This window comes from Apteryx mantelli, unplaced genomic scaffold, assembly GCF_036417845.1.
Source record: "Apteryx mantelli isolate bAptMan1 unplaced genomic scaffold, bAptMan1.hap1 HAP1_SCAFFOLD_48, whole genome shotgun sequence".
In the NCBI taxonomy this organism is placed as follows: Eukaryota; Metazoa; Chordata; class Aves; order Apterygiformes; family Apterygidae; genus Apteryx; species Apteryx mantelli.
In genome coordinates this window covers 1,749,211-1,767,705 of record NW_027118783.1, presented here as the reverse complement: position 1 = coordinate 1,767,705, position 18,495 = coordinate 1,749,211, and positions in this window count along the sequence as shown.

The window sequence follows — 18,495 nt, the reverse complement described above, 5'->3', positions numbered from 1 at the left end:
GAGCATTATTGGCCCTGATGTTTGGGGCTGGAGTCGAAAGCCTGCTCGCTGGTTAGAGAATGGTCGGGGTAAAATATCCCGAGCCCTCATCCTTGGCCATTCTGGGACGCAGTCTCTGCCTTCAGGAAGGACCGTCTCTAACGTGCCCTTGCTCCTCTCTGTGCTGCTGGAAGGTGCTGGGGGAAGATGGGCAGCTGCAGAAGGGTTTCTTCTTGGGAAGAGCGGGGATCGCTTACACCTGGCCCTAGTGCAGGGCTGGCGCTGGCGAGGGAGCCAGCAGGCTGGTGGGGAGATGGCCAAGAGCAAGCCTCAGCCTGGCTGGACTGGCACCGGCAACACAGAGCGATCCCGCAAAGGAGCAAGATGCTTAATCGGCTCCAAGGCACAAGAGCGAGCTGTGAAGCTCCCAGCAATGGATTTAGCTCCTTGCTAGGTGGAAGCGAAGCTGGGCTTAGGTGGCTGCGTTCCCAGGTGTGTGCTGTGGCTCATCTTCAACCCACAAGTGCTCCAGCCCAGGTGCTGCGTGTCAGCACAGACCCTGGCCCAGGCTGGCCCAGGACGCTGTCAGAGAGCTGCTTTCGCCATGGGCCTTGCTTGATTTGAACCCCCAAGTGCTAGCTGGTGCCTTGATCAGTCTCCTAAGTACACTGGGTAATTAGTCATGGAAGAAACCCCTGCTGGAGAGCTCAGCCTTGGGAGCTGCTGAGAAGTGCGGAGCCAGGGACAACCCTGGGTCCCCAGCATCTCCAACGTTGTCAGTCATATGGGCTTTTCTCACTGTTCCTGACCTTATTTATTAGTGCTCTGGTCTGAAATGTCCTCACTGATTTATGACTAGCAATCCACGTCCAAACATCTCTGAAGGTGGTTCACATACCCTGAAGACAGACCTGCCTTGCCCCTACCCTGCACAAAGGTGAATCCTGGCTTGATCCCTCCTGCAGGCAACGTGAAAGCCCTGCTGCTGCCTTGCTGGGTGCTGGTGGGGAGCAGGCTGCTGCCATCCCCCCGTGCACCGCTCCAACTCCACCTGGTGCAGGTGCTTGCTCTTAAGACTGCTCATGGCTGATGTGGGAGACACAGAACTAGGCGCTCCTGGAGGGATGTGGTATCCCCGCTCTGCGGGAGAGGTGAATTTCTCCAGGGAAAGGAAGAGATGTGGGCAGAGACAGCAGATTACATAGCAACAGGGAAACCTTATCACAGAGGATGTCTTCTCTAAGGGGATCACAAAAGAAAGAGATGGTCCAAGAAGTGGTCTCATGGACACCATGAGAAGGATGAAATTCCAGCTGTTTGGCCACTTCCGTCAGGGAAACATGATTACCTGCTACTGGCTGAAGCACACAACAGAGAAGAGGGGAAGGAGAGCAGGTCCAGAGCTGTTTTTGTCCCTTATGAGGTCTCATAGGCTCTATTAGGAACCACAAGTCTTAGAGAAATGACCTGCACCACTTCTCCCAATCTAGAGTTCACTCTGAAACCTAATGATGGCAATGTAAATGATAACAGCCTTGCAGAGCTGGTTGCTCTGTCAGCAGTATCCAAAGGCTCTGTGTCTGTGCACTGAGCGTGGGACTGAGAAGAGCCTGGAGTGCTTGTTTTGTCTGAACCTGTGTCTTGAGCAGCTCTTTTTCCTTTGATAATCATCTTCCCAAGTGTAACACCCCAGGGATAGTGCTAGGTGCTCCATGCTTTGGTGGAGACTCTTCCTGCTCTTGTGTTCACCCATCCCAGCCCTGCTCCCTCAGGGCCAGAGGGTCAGGTCTCGGTTGTGCCCTGGGGGCAGGAAGGACACCCGCGTAGCTGGTGGGGCTGGGTGCACCTGCCTCGGGCGGGCAGGCTCAGCACGGGTGTATTCGCCATGGCCGAGCTGCCCCCTTCCTGCTAGGTGTGAGATGAAGCTTTAGCGACGCTGCCTGTCCCACCACGTGTAACCCTGTGCCAGCCTCCCTCCGCGCCTGCGTCCTGCCCGAGGGGCAGAGTGCTCTCTCTTTGAACCCCCACTGCCAAAAAACCCTCCGGCATGAGAGCTGCCCAAGGGTGAAATCCCCGGGCACAGAAAATGCAAATGGTTCTTACTCGTCTCCATTAATGAAAAGCATCCCTATATCCTACCCCTGCTCTGGGTGCATCGCGAATGACTACATCGAAGTAAAACCTTCGGGCCCTGTCACTACTAGCAATGACACTGAGATACAATGTAAAATGCACTTGTTTCTTGCAGGGAAGATATAATCCAAGGCTCTTCTTTCCCACCCTGGCAATGCATCTCAAATTTACACCTCCTTGAAGGCTGGAGAACTATAAAGAGACTTTGGTGCAAATAGGAATCTGGTTCATGCAATAAATCCCAGGCAGGGTTGTTAAGCACTGGGCAGATCCAGGTGGCCTTTCGGGACACGGCGCATCTCTCCCATCCTTCCTTGCTAGCGTGACTTGGAGGCTTCCCGACGCCAGGCTCGGCTCTCCTGTGGCGTGCATTGAACATCCATCTGGCTTCACCATCTCCTGCTTTGGAGGGTTTTTAACATGCAGCCAGGGAGGTCCAGCTGCCACCAGGCAGCGATGGGCTCTGGTTTGACTTATTGGGTGTGAGTTCGCTGGTGTGAAACAGAGCAGTTCTTGGTGCCGGGGTGACCTTTCTGGAGGGTCTACATCCTGCAAGACCTGGGCTCTCACATCTCTGATAAGAAAAAGATCAGTTTATTTAGAGGAAAGCAAGTCAAAATTGCTCGAGGCCAGGTTTTCCAAGGCATTAAGACTGATGCTGGGATGTTCGAAGGCTTCGCGGGGGGTTCCCACTGAGCACGTGACAACCCCACGCGCCTTTTACACCTGCAGCTCCTCCAGCAGTTTCACCGTCCCTTTCTGGGTTATGGGGCTGGGAAAGACACAGGGAGAAGCAGGCACATAGACAGAAGTGGTGCCGCGGAGGCTAGTTAATCATTTCTGTTCTATAGATGGGGAAACTGAGGCACAGAGCAGCAGCGTTGCCCAGCGGGACAGATGCGTCAGCCGGAGCAGCCTGGGCTCAGTAAGGCCCTGCCTGTCTTGGGACGCGCGGTGCCTCTCCAGGCGTCAGGGTCGCCTCGTGCCTTGTCGGCATCCTGCCGGGCAGCACGGTTCGCCCGTCTCCCTAGTATTAGCATTACTGAATCGTACCTGCAATCCTTCCTCTCCTTCACCTCTCATGGAAGATTAGAGAGTGGAAATTCGCCATATGGTTTCTTTATGGCCCGTTGCTGTAAGTGGAGCAATTACAGATGCAAACAAAGAGATTTAAACAGTGAATGTGAAACTAAACGGGAGCGGGAAGCTCTTTGCCTCCATGATGCTTTTAATTAGGCACAGTTCGGAGCAGCCGCGGGCCCCAGCCGGGGGGCTGGCGGGGCACAACGCAGATCTCGGCAGGGCCGTGGCTCCCCTCCGGGCCCTTCTGCTCGCGGCCGAGCGCGAGGTGGGAGCGAGGGGGCGGCTGTGGGTGCAAACGGGGCTGCTGCACCTGGATAACAGCTTTTACGGCGCCCTCCTCCCCTCCAGCCCGCTAGCAAACGCATGATATTGTATCTGCCTCGGTCCTTGCATTTTCTCTCTGACTCTCTTTACGCCTCGTCGCCGGCAGGCACCGTTGCTGTGGGGAAAACGGTGGCGGCAGGACGGGCGCAGGCTGGTGGCGGCTGTCAGCGCCGGCGGGCGGCGGCGGCCCGGCCCCGGAGGACGCAGAAGGTCTCCCAGCGCCGGTCGTGCGGAGGCAGAGTTTCGGGTCCGTAACCTCGCGTGCGAGGTGAGCGGCCCGGCCGGTCCCCTCCTGCCGCGCATCCGCGGCGTTTCGGCGAGCTCGGGCTCTGCAAGCGGGACGTGGCGGCAGCAAGTCCCCGTCCCCGGGTCTCTAACCACACGCAGCAGCATCTTGCAGCCCGGCAGGCGCAGCGGGCGAGCGCGGCACAAGGCAGCGCTGCCGGGGCCGCCGCGTCCCCCCGGGGAAGCGTCTCAGCCGGCACCTCAGCGCTGCCTCCCCAGCAGGCACGAGCCAGGGCACAAGCGTCGAAACTCCCCAGCGCGACCTGCGCTGCCTACCAGGAGATGCTGATACGCTGCCTGCCGAACGGGGAGGACGCATCACCCGTGGCGGGGTTTGGCCGTCTGCCATTCCTTTCTCGTCAGCGCTAGGTTTGCTATGATAATTAGATCTGACTTGTGCATTAATTTGTGCTAGTTATTTACAAAAATGTTTTGGATAGTTGTCATCGTTTTGCGCCAAAGTGCTATCCGGCGGCATCTGTCGGGTGGTAATTCTCCGCGTGACGGCGATCCCATCTGCACGGCAGGCCAGGAGGAAGACGCTGGCGAGGAATAGTCTCTGAGAGCTAACGACTTCCTTGGGAAGTTATTCCGGGGTCCATGGGCCATTGAGGGACGCATCCGCCCGGTGTTCCCGGCTCCGAGGGGCGCCGTGTCCCCAGCGCCACCCGCGGGGCAGCTGAGCAGCTGCCGGTGCCACCGCCCCAGCCGGCTGTGGAGGCTCCGGGGAGGCCGGGACCGGCTCCCGCCCCGCTGGAGGTGGTGAGCGGCGGCGTGCGACGGTGGAGCCGCTGGGGCCCCAGGTGTCCCGCCCGCCAGACGGGGGGAGCGGGCACGCCGGGTGCCGCGGGTGTGCGCCGCTCACGGTGGGGGCGACCCGCGCGTCTCCAGACCCACGGCTTGCTCTTGGCGGCCGAGTCCCCGTTTCGGCAGCCCGAGGCTCCTGCCCATCCTTGCGGCCGGAGCGGTACCTGAGGGAGCAGAGCAGGATGCGGCCTCGGGGGCCGGTTCCCCCGGGCTGGGGCAGGGGCGCGGGAGCTGCCAGGGAGGGAGGCGGGAAGCTCTCCGCAGGCTGCGGCGGAAAGCGCCCGCTCCCGACGCATGACTCGCTTTCGAGCATCCGGGGAGGAGCGTCTCGGGCTGCTCTGGCCGAACCCCCAGCTCCAAGCCTCGTCAGCGTGAACTGCAGAGACTTGGGCCCTCGGGAAGCCGAACCTGCGCCGCTGCCTTGGGCAGGGGCCGGGCCGGGCCGGCTGGGCACGCCACCGTGGCAGCCCGCAGCGCGGCGGCAGGAGCCCGCGGAGGAGAGCAGCTCCGAGGCAGCAGCCTGGGGTTTGCGGTGAGACCGGCGCTCCAAACCAGGTGTTTTTTGTGCAGCGCAAACTGCTGCAGCGCTCATGGCTGAAAACAAGAGCGTTAGGGTGAGCCGTGCTCTGGGATCCTTTGCATCCCGGATAACAAGGGCCTCTTTCATCTCCAATGAGGTGCAAAAGCCTGGGAGAACAGGAAGCATTTGCAGCCCCGGCTCTGGCGGGAGGAGCAGGTGCGCGAAGCCGCGAGTTACGGAAGAAGCCCTGGCCTGCGGGGATGCGGGGGCAGCAAGCGCAGCGCCGGGGCACCTGCCGCGCAGCTGCGCCAGCCGCTTCGGAAATGTCAGCCGCAAACAAGGTGCCTGACATTTCAAAGCGATGACATTTGAACCAGTTGCAATAACGAAAGTTGCTTGCGTTTGGGGTGCACGGGGAGGAAGGGCGGCGCAGGAGGGAGCCGAGGGGCTGAGCGCCCCGGGCCCTGGCTTTCCCAGGTGGAGCAAAGCTGAAGATGCCCTTCGGAGCGACAGGTCCATGCCGCTGCTGGGGGCAAAGCGGGTGCCTGGGGCCAGCGGCTGGGCGCAGGCGGGGGCTTTTGCGGGCCTGCGGGCCGGAGCGCGTCCGGGGCCTGCGGACAGGGACGCCGGGCTGCAGCGGCGTCCACCGGGGAGGAGCGGAGCTGTCGCCACGCCGGGAGAGCCCCGCTGCCTCGGGGCTGCCGGCAGCCCGGGGCCACCACGTTGGCGTTTGATTTTTCAGCTCGGCTGGCGGGTCGTTTCTGGGATGGAGGGTTTGGTCTCAGGGCAGCGTTCGGAGGCCGAGGGGGCAGCGGCGGCTCTGCTGAGCACTGGCGCACATTGGCACGCTCACGACAGCACCGTGCGCAGCAGCATGCCTGTCCCAGCATGAGCCGCCCTGGGAGCGGGGCACCGCAGCACCCAGCCCCCAGCCCCGAGGGGCCCCTGGGCACATGTCCAGCATCGGCACCCCGGCATCCCGGCCGCTGTGCGGGGCGGCTCTCCTGGCTCCGTCCGCCGCCCGGGGCAGGCAGGAGCCCCCTTCCCACCAGCAGATTAAAGCTGGGCAGAAGAGCTGCAGGTGGTTTGAGCAAGGTTCTCCTTCACAGGGGTTCATTTTAGGAAAGGCACGTTTATGTTTAAAGCTGCGGTTCGCACGTGCTGCCCGCGGCCCCTGCTGGCAGCCCTCTGGGGCCGGCTTGGCGCGGGGGAGAGCGGCCCTGGCCCCGGGGACGGGGGTCCCACGGCGTGTCCCCGAGCTCGGGGGTGCCCCAGCGCAGGACCTCTGCCCTCGGCCTGCGCCCCGCCGGGCGCCCGGGCGTTTCGTAGCGCGGCGGTCGGCTGCTTTCGGGGTTCGCCCGGCCCTTTCCACGCTGTTGGAGAGGCGGGTGACGGAGCAGCGCGGGACTGAGCCGCGGAGGCTGGAAACGCACCCACAGGGCTCCGGCTCCTTTGAAGGCGTCGCTGGCCAACCCCGCTGCCAAAGAAAAGAGAAGAAAAAGGGTCGAAAAGACGCACCGGCAGCCTCGTCTGACGCCGCTTCCTCTGGTGGGCGCCAGCTGCGAAGGGACAGAGCGGTGCGCCGGGTGCACGGCAGGCCTGCCGTGTGCCTCCGCGGGGAGACAGGCCTTTGCCCGCATCGTCAAGGGGGTTGGGGCGTCTCGGTGTTTTCGAGGTGCTGGACGCAGCTGCGGCACCGAACTGGCTCGGTGCTGCCGGGCTCGGCTCGGTGCTGGGCTGGCGCAGGGTGCAGAGGTCCCACAGCGTTTGCACGGAGCCGATGGCCGCTTCGGCGACGTTCCTCGCCAGACGGCGTTCGGACTGCGGTGCTTGTCCCTCGAGCGCGAGGGGTGCCCGGAGCGGCTGAGTCCCGTCCAGCCCATTTTGGAGATGGCTCTGCGCCCTGACGGCTGCACCCGGCTTGGAGAGCGCCGGGCCGGCGCGCGAATGCCGGAGGTGAAATCGCAGCACTTGAACGGGAGAGCTCTGCCCCTAGGGACCGTGGGCTACCCCGGGGGCCGCAGCAAAGCCGGGCTCCCCCGGACCCCACGGCAAAGCTTGGCCCGCGGCGGGGCCCAGCGGGACCCTCCTCTCCCGGGGCGGCTGCTGCGGTGCCGCCGCCGCCCCACCGCCGCGACACGGGCGAGCGTTCGCGCGCCCCGCGGGCATTGCCCGTCCGACGGCTGCCGGCGTTCCTCGCTGCCGGAGCGGTGCTGGAGCGGAGGGCTGACGGCACCCGCACGCCGGGGAGTTGCCTCAGCGGCCGCAGGCAGAGCCCAGCGGGGGACACCCTGCCCTCCAAACTCCCTCTCCTTGGCGTGCAGCACATTCAGCGGCACTGAAACCTTTTGCCGGTTTGTCTTCTTATGGTGCGCTTTTGAAAAATAGTATATTTGACAGGGAGGAGCGAGGGGAAGCCAGGTTCCTACAGGTTGAAGCGTTTAACTTCAGTTCATCACCCGACATGATAATTTTGTTTGTAGAAAAGTTTTCTAATTTTATACTTTAAAAGCGCTAAAAATGTTCCAAATAATGCTAAAGTGGCTCATTTTTGCCGTAAATAGAATATCCGGTCCAACCCCAAATATTTTTTTCCATCCAGGTCACAGCGCCTGTGGCCTGAATGCACCAGCCTGAGCGCCCCGTGCCCCTGCCTGCACCCCCAGCCCTCTCTGCGCCGCCGGGTCTCCGTTCGCGGGCCGGCCACCCGCTCGGTCAGTGCGAACGCTGGCGACTGTGTGTCTGGGGCTTGCACAGCACACGGAGGGGGCAGCAGGAGGAGACCCCGGCTCGGCGGTCGCAGCGTGGAGCTGGGCGGCAGGGGGGCAGCCGCGATTCGGGAGGGACTGCGGCGCCCCGGCCCGAATGGGTTGACCTGGCTGCAGCGTTCGTTTCCTAACAGGAGGAAGGATCCTGTTGCCGACTTCATGGCAATGCAAACGCTGTGCCCTGCTGCTCGGCAGGACGCGGTGACACGTGGCCGGAGCAACACGAGGCGCTGACCCCCCTGCCCGCAGCGGGGTGCCTCTAGCCGCGTGGAGCCGGCTGATCCAGGCGGACAGCGTGGCTGTGTCAGTGAAAGTCAGGGAGCCGTGATCTGAATCAGGCCCTTGGAGAGAGCCAGCGGCAAGCAATTCCCACCCTTGCATTGCTCTTCTCAGCTTTGAGTCCTATCCCTCTGATTAAGACGGATTGCTTCTCTCATCGCTTATCTACGGTGCATATATTAAAACACTTAACATAATTTAATCTTTTAAAAGTTCCACTGCATTGCTTGTTGAAATGCTTGGCATTATTGCTAATCTTCCTGATCTCTGCTCATTTAACTATTTTATCCCACACTTCACACTCCCCTGGCACCACCCCTAGGCTCTGCAGAGCCTCGAAAACAGAACCTGGGGTGGCTCTCGGAGTGGGGAGAGTGAGAAAAAAGCAGGTTACCCTGTCAGCTGGATACAGCGAGGGCTTTACCTCCCGCTGGAAACCTTGTCTTTAAAGTCGCCCTTGAAAGCCTCACCTTAATTTAAAGTCTCCCTTCTGCCTGCCTGCCACGCCAGGGTGACGCTGGGAAGACTTGTACATTAGTAAGTCTGTTGCAGAGAATTTTCCAGCTCATGATACTGGTGGCTGTGATATAACGGCTTGGCCAGGAGCTAAGGGCTACTCCTGGCTTGAGCACATGTTTATTCTTCTGAAACCAAACAAGCAGCCCAACCATGGTGTTTGCTTGAGCCTGTATCTCCCCTGTTAGAAGAAGGGTGGCCGTCGGTCAACTGATTTTGCCCTCCAGTGTCGTGGGAGAAGGAGCAGCGGAGGGTCACAATTTACCGTGATTAACTCACGAGGGCTACCTGTAACTGCAGGTGTGGAGCACTTTCGCCTCAGCGCTGAAAGTGCTTGACCAGGCCCCGTGGGGGATCCCCGTTTCAAGTGTCCCTGTCTTACAGCTCCAGCACGGAGCGGTCCTGGGGCCGGGAATGGGTCTGGCTCGTGCTCAGCCGAGCGTCGCGGGGACGCAGAGGCCGTGCTGCACGGGGCTGCGTCGGGGCTGGCGGCGGTGTGCCGTCCCCGCACGCGACCGTGTGCCGCTCAGCCTGGCCGTCTCCACTCACCCCGTTCTCCCTGCTCCCGCCCCGATCTCCTGCCCGTCCCCTCCATGCGACGGGTGGCTGTCCCCATCCCCTTGGGTGCCAGCGCGAGGGATGGTGAACAGTGAAGCAACAGGGATTAATCCACAGGTAAAGCAACCCTGGGAAAAAAGGTATCCCCCAAACCCAACAACCCGATGCCCAGCTCCTCCAGCGGCCCCGGACCCGCCTTGGTCATGGGTTTGCGGTGCCAGAAAGACTCGCTTGCTGCCCTTTCGTCTGCCATCACTTAGGGCAGCCCGATGCCCGCCCCGGGCCACGCGCTCCGACCTGCTCCGGCGCTCGGCCGACCACCATCCAGAAGCTAAAACCAATCCAGCAAAGGCAAGGAGCAATGGGAGTCAGCCCCATTGCTGGCAATCCCACCCTGGGCACTGGCCAGGTCCAAAAAACCCAGCAGAAAATAACAATAATGGAATCCTGCCTTGCACTGACTTTATAACTTATTTATGGTACAGGTGCAAAAAAGTCTCCGTATTTAATCAGCTCATTGCAAGCAGCCCAGTTGAGATGGGTTATACTCTTTCAACACCTTGGGCTCCCAGTTATGGAAATGTGGTATTATACACGTGGTGAGGAGCTGCCCACAGAAGAAAATTCTCTTCAGTGCGGCGGTGCGTGGTAATGCATACTAATTAAGACAAATGTAATTACCCAGGCTGCAACTCATGCTTAACAAATTAGAACCGAAACACAGCAAACATGGAGAGAGAGGAAAAAGAGGCTCATGGCTTTGAAAAGCTCTGAGCCCTAGGCAGGAGCTCGGGCATCTTTTCAGGTCAGCAACGCATGAAATCGCCAAGGTGGAGGAGAAACTCCGCAGAGCTGAGCCTGACGGCCGTGTCCTCCATGCATCCCCTCGGAGACCCTATGCAGAGTCTGTTAGAGTTTGTCCCGTTCACAAGAGGTGACTTTCCAGCTTTCTTCGGTATTGAAAAGCCACTGCCACAAATTAAAGGGGCACCAAAAAAAAAAAAAGTGCATTTATTTACATACTGGGAACTTGGAGCTTCAAAACCAAACCAGGCATTCTCGAGTCCCGCAGAGAACCGCGAAGCAGCACTTTGCGAGGAGCTAATGACAGGGAAAATAAATCCATGTTCTTATCAGATGCCCACAGGGAGCAGCCCCCATCCGTGCCCCCGGGCAGGGAGCAGCGGTGCCCGCGTTGCTCCGAGAGGCCGTGGCCCAGCCGGGGGCTGTCATTTTGCAGGCTTGCTAGCCTGGGTGAGACCCCTGCTAGCTGGGGAGCTCGACTGGTTCGGAAGGGCAGGTTTGCAGGCAAATACCACCTGGGAGCGCTCCACGGCGGGCTAGGGGCCGGCAGCGGGGCAGCCGAGGGCCTGCTGCCCTAGATGCTGCAGGGACTTGGTGCTCCCTCTTTGCACAGTGCGTTTCTTGCCCCCTGCTCATTTTCCAGCCGGAGGCTCCTCCATGGTGTTGCTGCATTCCTGTGCTAGTCATAAAATAAGTTTAATGCAGGCCGCATTAAAAATTCTCATTTGTCTTTATGCACAGCCATAAACTAATCAAGGAGAGCTGACCTCTTGGTAAAATCCTGAGCTAAATCGCTTTAGGTTTCCCCTGGTAAATCAGGCTTTAATTGTTCTCCGAAAGGAGCTGCTGGTGAGAGCTTAATGCATTGATTCACCGGACAGGTGATAACGAGGACAGCGCAGCCGAGCTGCCCAGATTTCATACGGGCACATTGCCCCAGCCCAGGTGCTGCGTGTTGACATGCGGGAGCTCCCGCGCCAGCGCAGCTGCGCTCTCCTCCCTTGCCTGGGTATTTGCAAGCTGAGCTCAGGGTCCCTGGCGAGTGTCTCGCTTGGCTGTTTTTGATTCCCCAGTTCAAACAAGCTGCCACCCATTGGCAGTTCAGTCTGGTGCAAACGTGCTGAACCAGAGGCCTGATTCCAGGAGAAACGGTCTTGGGAAACCAAGTTTTGGTGAAACCTTGCCACGTTTGGTATGAACGTCAGGAAGGGAATGAGACGGTGACTGTTACTCACTCCCCTGGAAAAGCGAAAAGAGGTTTTTGAGCATGCAGCTGAGGATGAGCAAACCTAACAGAGCAGTGGATCCTGCTGCAACGAGCGGGGCAGGGCAGGACCTTGTGCTTCTGCCCTCACACGCCGGGGGAAAACTCTGGTGGGTGTGTCGGACCACCAGAAGGACTCAGCATGGTTTTCTGCATGTAGACATGGCCCTCTCTGCAAAGATGTTCCTGGCAGAGGTAAGAGCACTTCCTGCAGCAACGTGGCATTGCCAAACCCTTCCGACCATTTCCAGAGGAAGCAGCTTCTGGAAACATCTTCCTCTGGAAACACCATCCTCCACCCACTCCCTGACCTGGGTAACGTTTGCCTATTGGAAAAGTGCAAGGTGAAGGTCAGGCCCAGCTGCCTGGAGGCAGGTCCTAGTCAGAGGAACCAGGGTTGCTCTGCCTGGAGCCTAGCTTGTCTGAATCCGCTTAGCAGGAGCGAACGTATCCATTACCTTGTGTTTTCCACTCACAAAAGGATATTTGCAAAGGGATGTTAAAAAGCAGATTAATGAGCAAGACATTAAGAATTAAAACAACAAAAATCTGCACGGTAAGTAGAGCTGCTGTCAAATAGTGTTCCCGAGGGAGAAAATACCCTTCCCCCTTAACTTCTTAATAAATCCATGATGATTAATGCCATTGCAGAGGAAATACTATTATTACAAATACATTGATGATGGCAGAGCTGCAGAATTAATAACACTGGGTATCACTTAACTAATTAGCTGGTGTTTTCAACAGGCCCATTATTCAGATGCATTAAAACTGAACCTTACATTGTATCGTCCTCTGGGCTGTCTCTGTTGCAAGGGGACGAAATGAGAAGCGTCCCCTTCTTTTCGGCCAGAAGCCCTCTCACCTTGGCACTGTTGTTCAGCTGAGCTGCCCTCTTTTTGGCGGCGCCTCTCGAAGCCATGGGAAGATGGTGATGGAGTGTCCTGTGGTGCCTGAGAGGAGTAGCTGCAGAGGGCAGAGAGCGGGACCAGGACCTGGTGTCTCCAGGCTGTCCTCAGTCCTCCAGGGCTGGCTGGCCCCAAGCTTGCAGCCAGCTCAGACTGTGGGCAAAGGCTTTGACCGCTTGGAAACCTGCTCATCGCTCCCCTCATGATTTCAGGGCTCTGCTCTTCTAGTTAGATTTTCCAGTGCCCCTTTTTGCTGCCCTTCCCATCTAATGCAAAAGAGCAAAAAACAGCAGATCCTCATTAGCTGGGTGTTTACTTTGCACGTTGCTCGTTAGCATTTACATGCTGGGAAATCCTGATAGCTGGCTGTCCATCAAAGTTAACCGTGTGAGTGGTACATGTCTAATGGACTAATTGGGTTTGAGCAGGAGCTGGAGGGAGACGAGCTGGTTGAAAGTGCTTGATACATTGATGCTGCATTGGTCACCAAGATTGTGGGGACTGCTTTCTCACCTTGGGAAAGCTGCCTCCTGTTGTCAGGTCTCAGAGCTGTGGACAGCCTTGGGTGCGATTCAGCTGGTGGTGATGGAGGGGAACCAGGCTGGAGGGGGAGGAAAGGAATGAAAAAAGCATCTCTTTGCCCCCAGAGTTCCCTCTCCCTGCCCCAGCTAGCTCCTCTCCTCCCACCTCCAGACTCCCCCTCTGCAGCGCTGGCCCTTAGCTCTGGATCCTTGTTCTCCCAGCATTTGCTTTCTATCTGCTGCTCAGCTGTTGCTCTCCTGGGCCTGGTCTCTCCATCGGGTAGATCCCTCAGCTGATCGTCTCCAGCCAGGCAGAAAACAGGCTGCCTTCCCCTGTAACACACCAGTTAGTTAGCAAGGTGGGTTTAATGGGTGAGTATCTACCAGCACGGACTTAGCATGGCATTGCCTGCACCGAGGCCGTGGCACCATCTCTTCCCATCCTCCACCTTTCCTGATCCCATCCGCTGCTCCGCGCTGAGACAAATGAATCCTGACACTGCCAGAGGGCTCCTTTCAGTGCCTTCAAATTAACACATACTTAAAATTCAAATGCAAATAAATTTTTAATTCCCTTAATTAAAATTATTTTCTCGTTAGAGCTGAATAATGGGATTTGAATATTAGAAATAATGGGATGTGCCTGGCTTCCTGGGACATGCATCGACCCCGTGTTGGAGCGGGGTGAGGCAGCGGCCGCGGAGTGAGAGCCCGGGACGGCGCTGCCCTTGTCCGGGGAGCCTGAGCGCGCCGGCGCTCGGCCGCCCCTTGTGCCTCCCGGCAGAGGTGGCAAATCCCTCCCGGGGTGTGGGGCAGCTCCAGGGACATCGGCACGGTGCTTCCCTCTTGCAGGGCATGGGATGTGCCGGGAGGGACCCGCCGCCCCCGCGCTGCTCCCTGGCCTGAGGGACGGATCCTGGCTCTCGTTCGTGCTGCAGGGACCGTGCGAGCTTCGGGCCGGGGCTGCCGTGCAGGGTCTTGGGCAAGCGTGGAGCGAGAGCGTCCCTGCACCAAACCGCTGCAGCCCCACGACAGGCGGGTGAGCAGCGGCGGAGGCTCCCTTGGTGCCCCCGGCCCCGAAACGCCTCTGCCCCGGCCCTGCCGGGCTGCTCTCGCTGGCAGGTTGTCACCCGCTTCGGCTGTGGCGCTGGTGAGATGCGCGAGATCCACGAGATCCACATACAGCGTCCTTGGTATTCATATGAATGCAAAAAAAGGGAAAATAGATGGCAGCGCTATAAACAGTGATACTTTAATCAGCTCTTGCTGCCCATACACCACCCCAGCGCCTGGACTCTTGGACGGGAGATGCAATAGCAAAGAGATCAGATTGGCTCTGATCTCTCCTGGTTCAGCTGAAGGACTGGTGCGTGGAAGCAGAGATGGTTGCACTCAGGGTTTCTAAAACGTCCCCTCTTGCACCTGTGCCGTCTGTGATGCTCCCGTCTGCTCTCAGCCTCTGCCTCACGTTTTAGTGTCTTTGGAAGCTTTTAATGCATCTTTTAAAATTAATAATAATATACCCATTAAAAGACTGCAGGATCAATGAGTTATTCTTGAATGAGGTGAAGAGCCCTGCGTGTACGGCCTGGTAGAATTTATTAGCGTGTGTATTTGCATTGCTTGCAGAGCGCTTGTTAGATGCTGTACACAAAATGATTTATATAGATCCCTGCCACTTGCAGCAATCCAGCCCGGAATCATTAAAAAGCAATTGCATTAATCATTTATTAATTATTACTGAAGTATTTATGCAGTTAAATGGTGCCTTCATTTCAATTGTTGTCAATTTTTTACCAGGCTTTGCTGTGTCAACGAAACCCAGAAGTGCCCAACGCATCCTGCTGACAGGTCGGAGGCTGCGCAACAGCTTTGGGTGCGTCCCCAGGGCCCTCTGCGCACCCCCGAAGAGGAGCCGTCCGCGGGACGGGGGGCGGCAGGGGGACACGTCGGCGCGGCCTGGGACGTCTCAGCTCGCGGCACCGGCGGCACTTGGGGCGCGAAAGCTCCCGGCAGGGCTCGGTTCAGCTTGGCTCTGCTCGCTCGACCCGTTGGCCTGTTTCCGGCACCGCTGCCCGTGGCTCCCGGCCCCGCCAGAGGTCCGGGCACGCTGCTGCTCGCCACAGCCCCTCGGCCCTACGGCTCCGGCGCCCGCCTGCGTGCTCGCTCACTCGCTCGCACACCAAGGTGGTCGTCTCATTAATCCCCGTTGCCACCTGCCGCCGAAAGGAGCTCTGCTACGAGCGCAGTGTCATCCGGCGCAGATGAACTGGGCTTTGGTGGGAATTCAATTGCACAGCTCTTTCTCGCTGAACATAATGCATTTTGGCGATACAGTAGCTTCAGTGCTAATGAGATGCATTTTAACTGCTGTGAAGACTGTATTTTCCCCTACACTTAGTAGGCAGGATCCACATTAATTACAGTTTCAGTGCAGAAAAACCCACAGAGTTACTACCTACATTTTACTACTGGTAATAGCAGTTTCTTTGCATTGCTGGGGACATTATGGATTCACTTTTAAGCCACATTTTATACCAAACAACTTGATAGTGATAGCAAGGAGAAAACAATTCCACTTTGCTTAGACGGCTCACACTGTGTTGTAAAAGTGTCATTTACAGCAGGGAGATGAATCAGACGCATTTAAGTTGGAACATATTCAGAATAAAAGCATTTATAGGAGTTGTTTTAAGAGCTGTTTTAAGGCATGAAAAACTCAGGGCCAAATTAAAACAGCAGCTCGAGGTCCTGCTGGGTCTCCTGGAAGATGACAGGCACTGGCTTCCCCTCTCGAGCTCCCAGGATCTGCTTGCTGGGCCCGAAGAGGAGCCGGCCCCGGGCAGGAGCCGGGTGAAGGCAGCGTGGTGATGCTGGTGGAGGCCTGCGAGCGGGTGGCGGGAGCAGGGCACCGTGGTGGGCAGCGGCTGTGGGGCAGTGCGTGGGCTGAGCTAGAGGGTGCCGAGGGATTGCGTTCTTCCAAGGAAAAATGCATTTGCTCTTTGATCTATTTTTGAAGGGGGGGTTGAACTCTCTGGCCCAGCAGCGCTGAATTTCCCTGGTAATAATAGGGAAATATCCCTGTAAAAACCCTGTTTCAACCCCCTTGCCCCCAAAGCTGTCCCTTCTTAGCAAAAGCCAGTTCGTATTTCCAAATGGCTCAGCACAGACCGTGGACGGGAGCCAGCCTTGTCTGTGCCGCTCGCATCCATCCGAGGAAAAATCCCTTCCTCCTCGGTGAGGGCATTTCACGGGGCCTTCCCCAGTTTTGGTCCAGTGGCTGCGGTGGGAATATGGACTCGGCGCGGAGGAGCTGTGCGCAGCAGCAGCGTAACTGCTGCCCGCTGCCACTCTGCTGGCGTTTCGGCACTGCGGCGAAGCGCACGTCAGCCGCGCGTTGTGTCTCCCCCAGTTACGCTGCAGATCGACCCCGCAGCGTCTCGGGCATGCGGCTCCCAGCTCCCGGCAGGGCGGCATGCCGGTGGCAATGCCGGCTGAGGGAGCCGCCCTGGAGCTCGGCGCAGCTCTGCGGCGTCGCTCCTGCTCCTGCGCGAGCAAGCTGCCCTGCTGCGGGTGAGGCGCGGGAGCAGGCTGGCTCGTCGCTGCACCCCCCAGGTCGGCTCCGAGGGGCGACGTGGGGAGCGGGCTGGGGGGACGGCTCGGCTCCCACGGGGTGGGAGAAGCCGCCCGTGGGGGACGCTGATCCCTCCGCACTGGCGCCGCGGAGCCCCTGGGTGGCATCCAGCTAGAGCAGCCTTGGGGCTGCTCTAAAGGCCAGCTCCAAGGCACTGGCCTCGGGCTTGGGACTTTGTGAGTTTTTTCTTTATAGCCGTTTCCCTCTCTGTATCCTCTGTGCGGTGGTTCGGGCTGTAAGACTGAAGCAGACAGCTTGAAAAAGCTGAACAGTTGTAAGCTGCGTGAAGCACAAGTGTTCGATGAGGAGGTAGCAGTCCAAAGCACTGCAGAGGTATTTAATAAAAGATTGATCAAATGCGTTGTGGCATGCTGTATAAATCATTTTGTGACCTTCACTTAACGCCGAGGCCTCATCTGTTAATAGCTGGAAATCATTTGTAGCCTTCTATAATGCATCTCAGAAATTGTCATGAAAAAATAAAAACAATTATTTCTGTTAATCATTCATGTCTTTCTTTAAGTATTTATACGTGTTCCCTTCATTTAAAGTTCCCTTCACTTTCAGCACAGGGGAGCGCCCAAACCCATCTGTGCCAAAGAACTGCAGAGCTCTGTAACCTTCCTGTGAACTGACATTAAAGCAGGTGACAAATAAACAAGTCGTTCCCCAGCACAGCTAGACAATTAGATTCTTGCTTTTTTTGGCTGGAGGAAATGGCTGAACAGACACAGATGTATTTGCTTTTGAAATGCTTTGATTATTGGGCATGGCTAAAAATTTAGTATCATGCACAAAGTGGGAAGAAGTCTTATTTTTCTATTTAGCTTCCCTGAGGAGCGGCAGTGCATGAGGAGGAAGAGCGGATGGTATCCGTAGCTAGCTGCAGTGGGATTAGCAAGGAAAGGAGAGGGTCTTTTGAAAATGGGTTGGCATGTAGAACTGAGGAGAGAAATACATGGTCTCTGTGCAAAGTAGAGAGTGCATTTTGGTGAAAAGCAGTGAGAGGGATCTCATCCTGCTTTTTCCTTCATTCCCTCGTTCCTTCTGAAACAAATGCTGATCTTTTTCCAAAATGTTTGAGGTTTTTTGGGTGGGTATTTATGGATAAAACAGAAGCAGGGGCTCACAGCTCTGTGGTACCCCGTTGCAGGCTCCCTGTTTACTGCAGCTCACAGCAAGAGGTTGGTTAAGGGGGGCCAGGCTTCCTAGCGTCCTTTGCACCTCAAGCCTGCTGGATGCTTTTGAAGACGTGACAAGCAGGCAGGTGCTGAGACCCCAAAACCTGGGTCCTTCTGAAAAATCAGGCCTGTGTTTCAGGCAGTCATACCCTATGTCTGATGCTGCTCTGGACTTCGTGATGGCCCGTTGTGCTGGGTGCCCTCGGGGTGAGGGCAGAGGCTAGAGCGCTGGTGAGCAGTGCAGGCTTTCACAGGGCTGCCAAACCCAAGTATTTGCAAATGGGAGCCCAATTCCCAAAGAATCATCAGGTTTCTTTTATTTGGGACAGGATTAAAAAAATAAACAGAGACTCATTGTCCTTTTACTTTCTTGCTGGTTCCAGGTGCACCTGAACTGCATTTTTTAGGTGTTCTCTACAGTAACAATGGCTGAAAATGTACCAATTTTAAAAACAGGAATGCAAGAGTCTCTGATAATCCCGGGATTCCAGGAGCCAGGGCTTTCAGAAACATGGAGGGGGGATAAAATCCCTGTACTGTCTGTCCGCAGCCGCAGTGCACTAGATGGAGCTACAGGATAGCCGGCTGCCCAGTGGCGGCCCAGCTGCTCTGGACCCATAGCCCATCAGAGGAGGATGGCTGGACACAGGGAGCTGATTAGGGTGACCTGAACTGAAGACATCTGTGGGCACCTCACTCATCCCAGCAAAGCCCCCAGGATGCATTAGGCTGACCACATCTGATGCCTGCTCTCCGGTTTTGCTCCTTGCACGCGTGAACAGTTCTTGGTGCACAATCCAGAAACGTCCACATGCCAAGAGCGTTCTCCCAAACTGCCCAGCGCACGGTTTGTGGGGGGTGTTGGTGCTCACCCACAGGCTGTAATGCAAATCGGTTTATCTGTCTACTTGATCCTTTCCTCAGTCTTCCT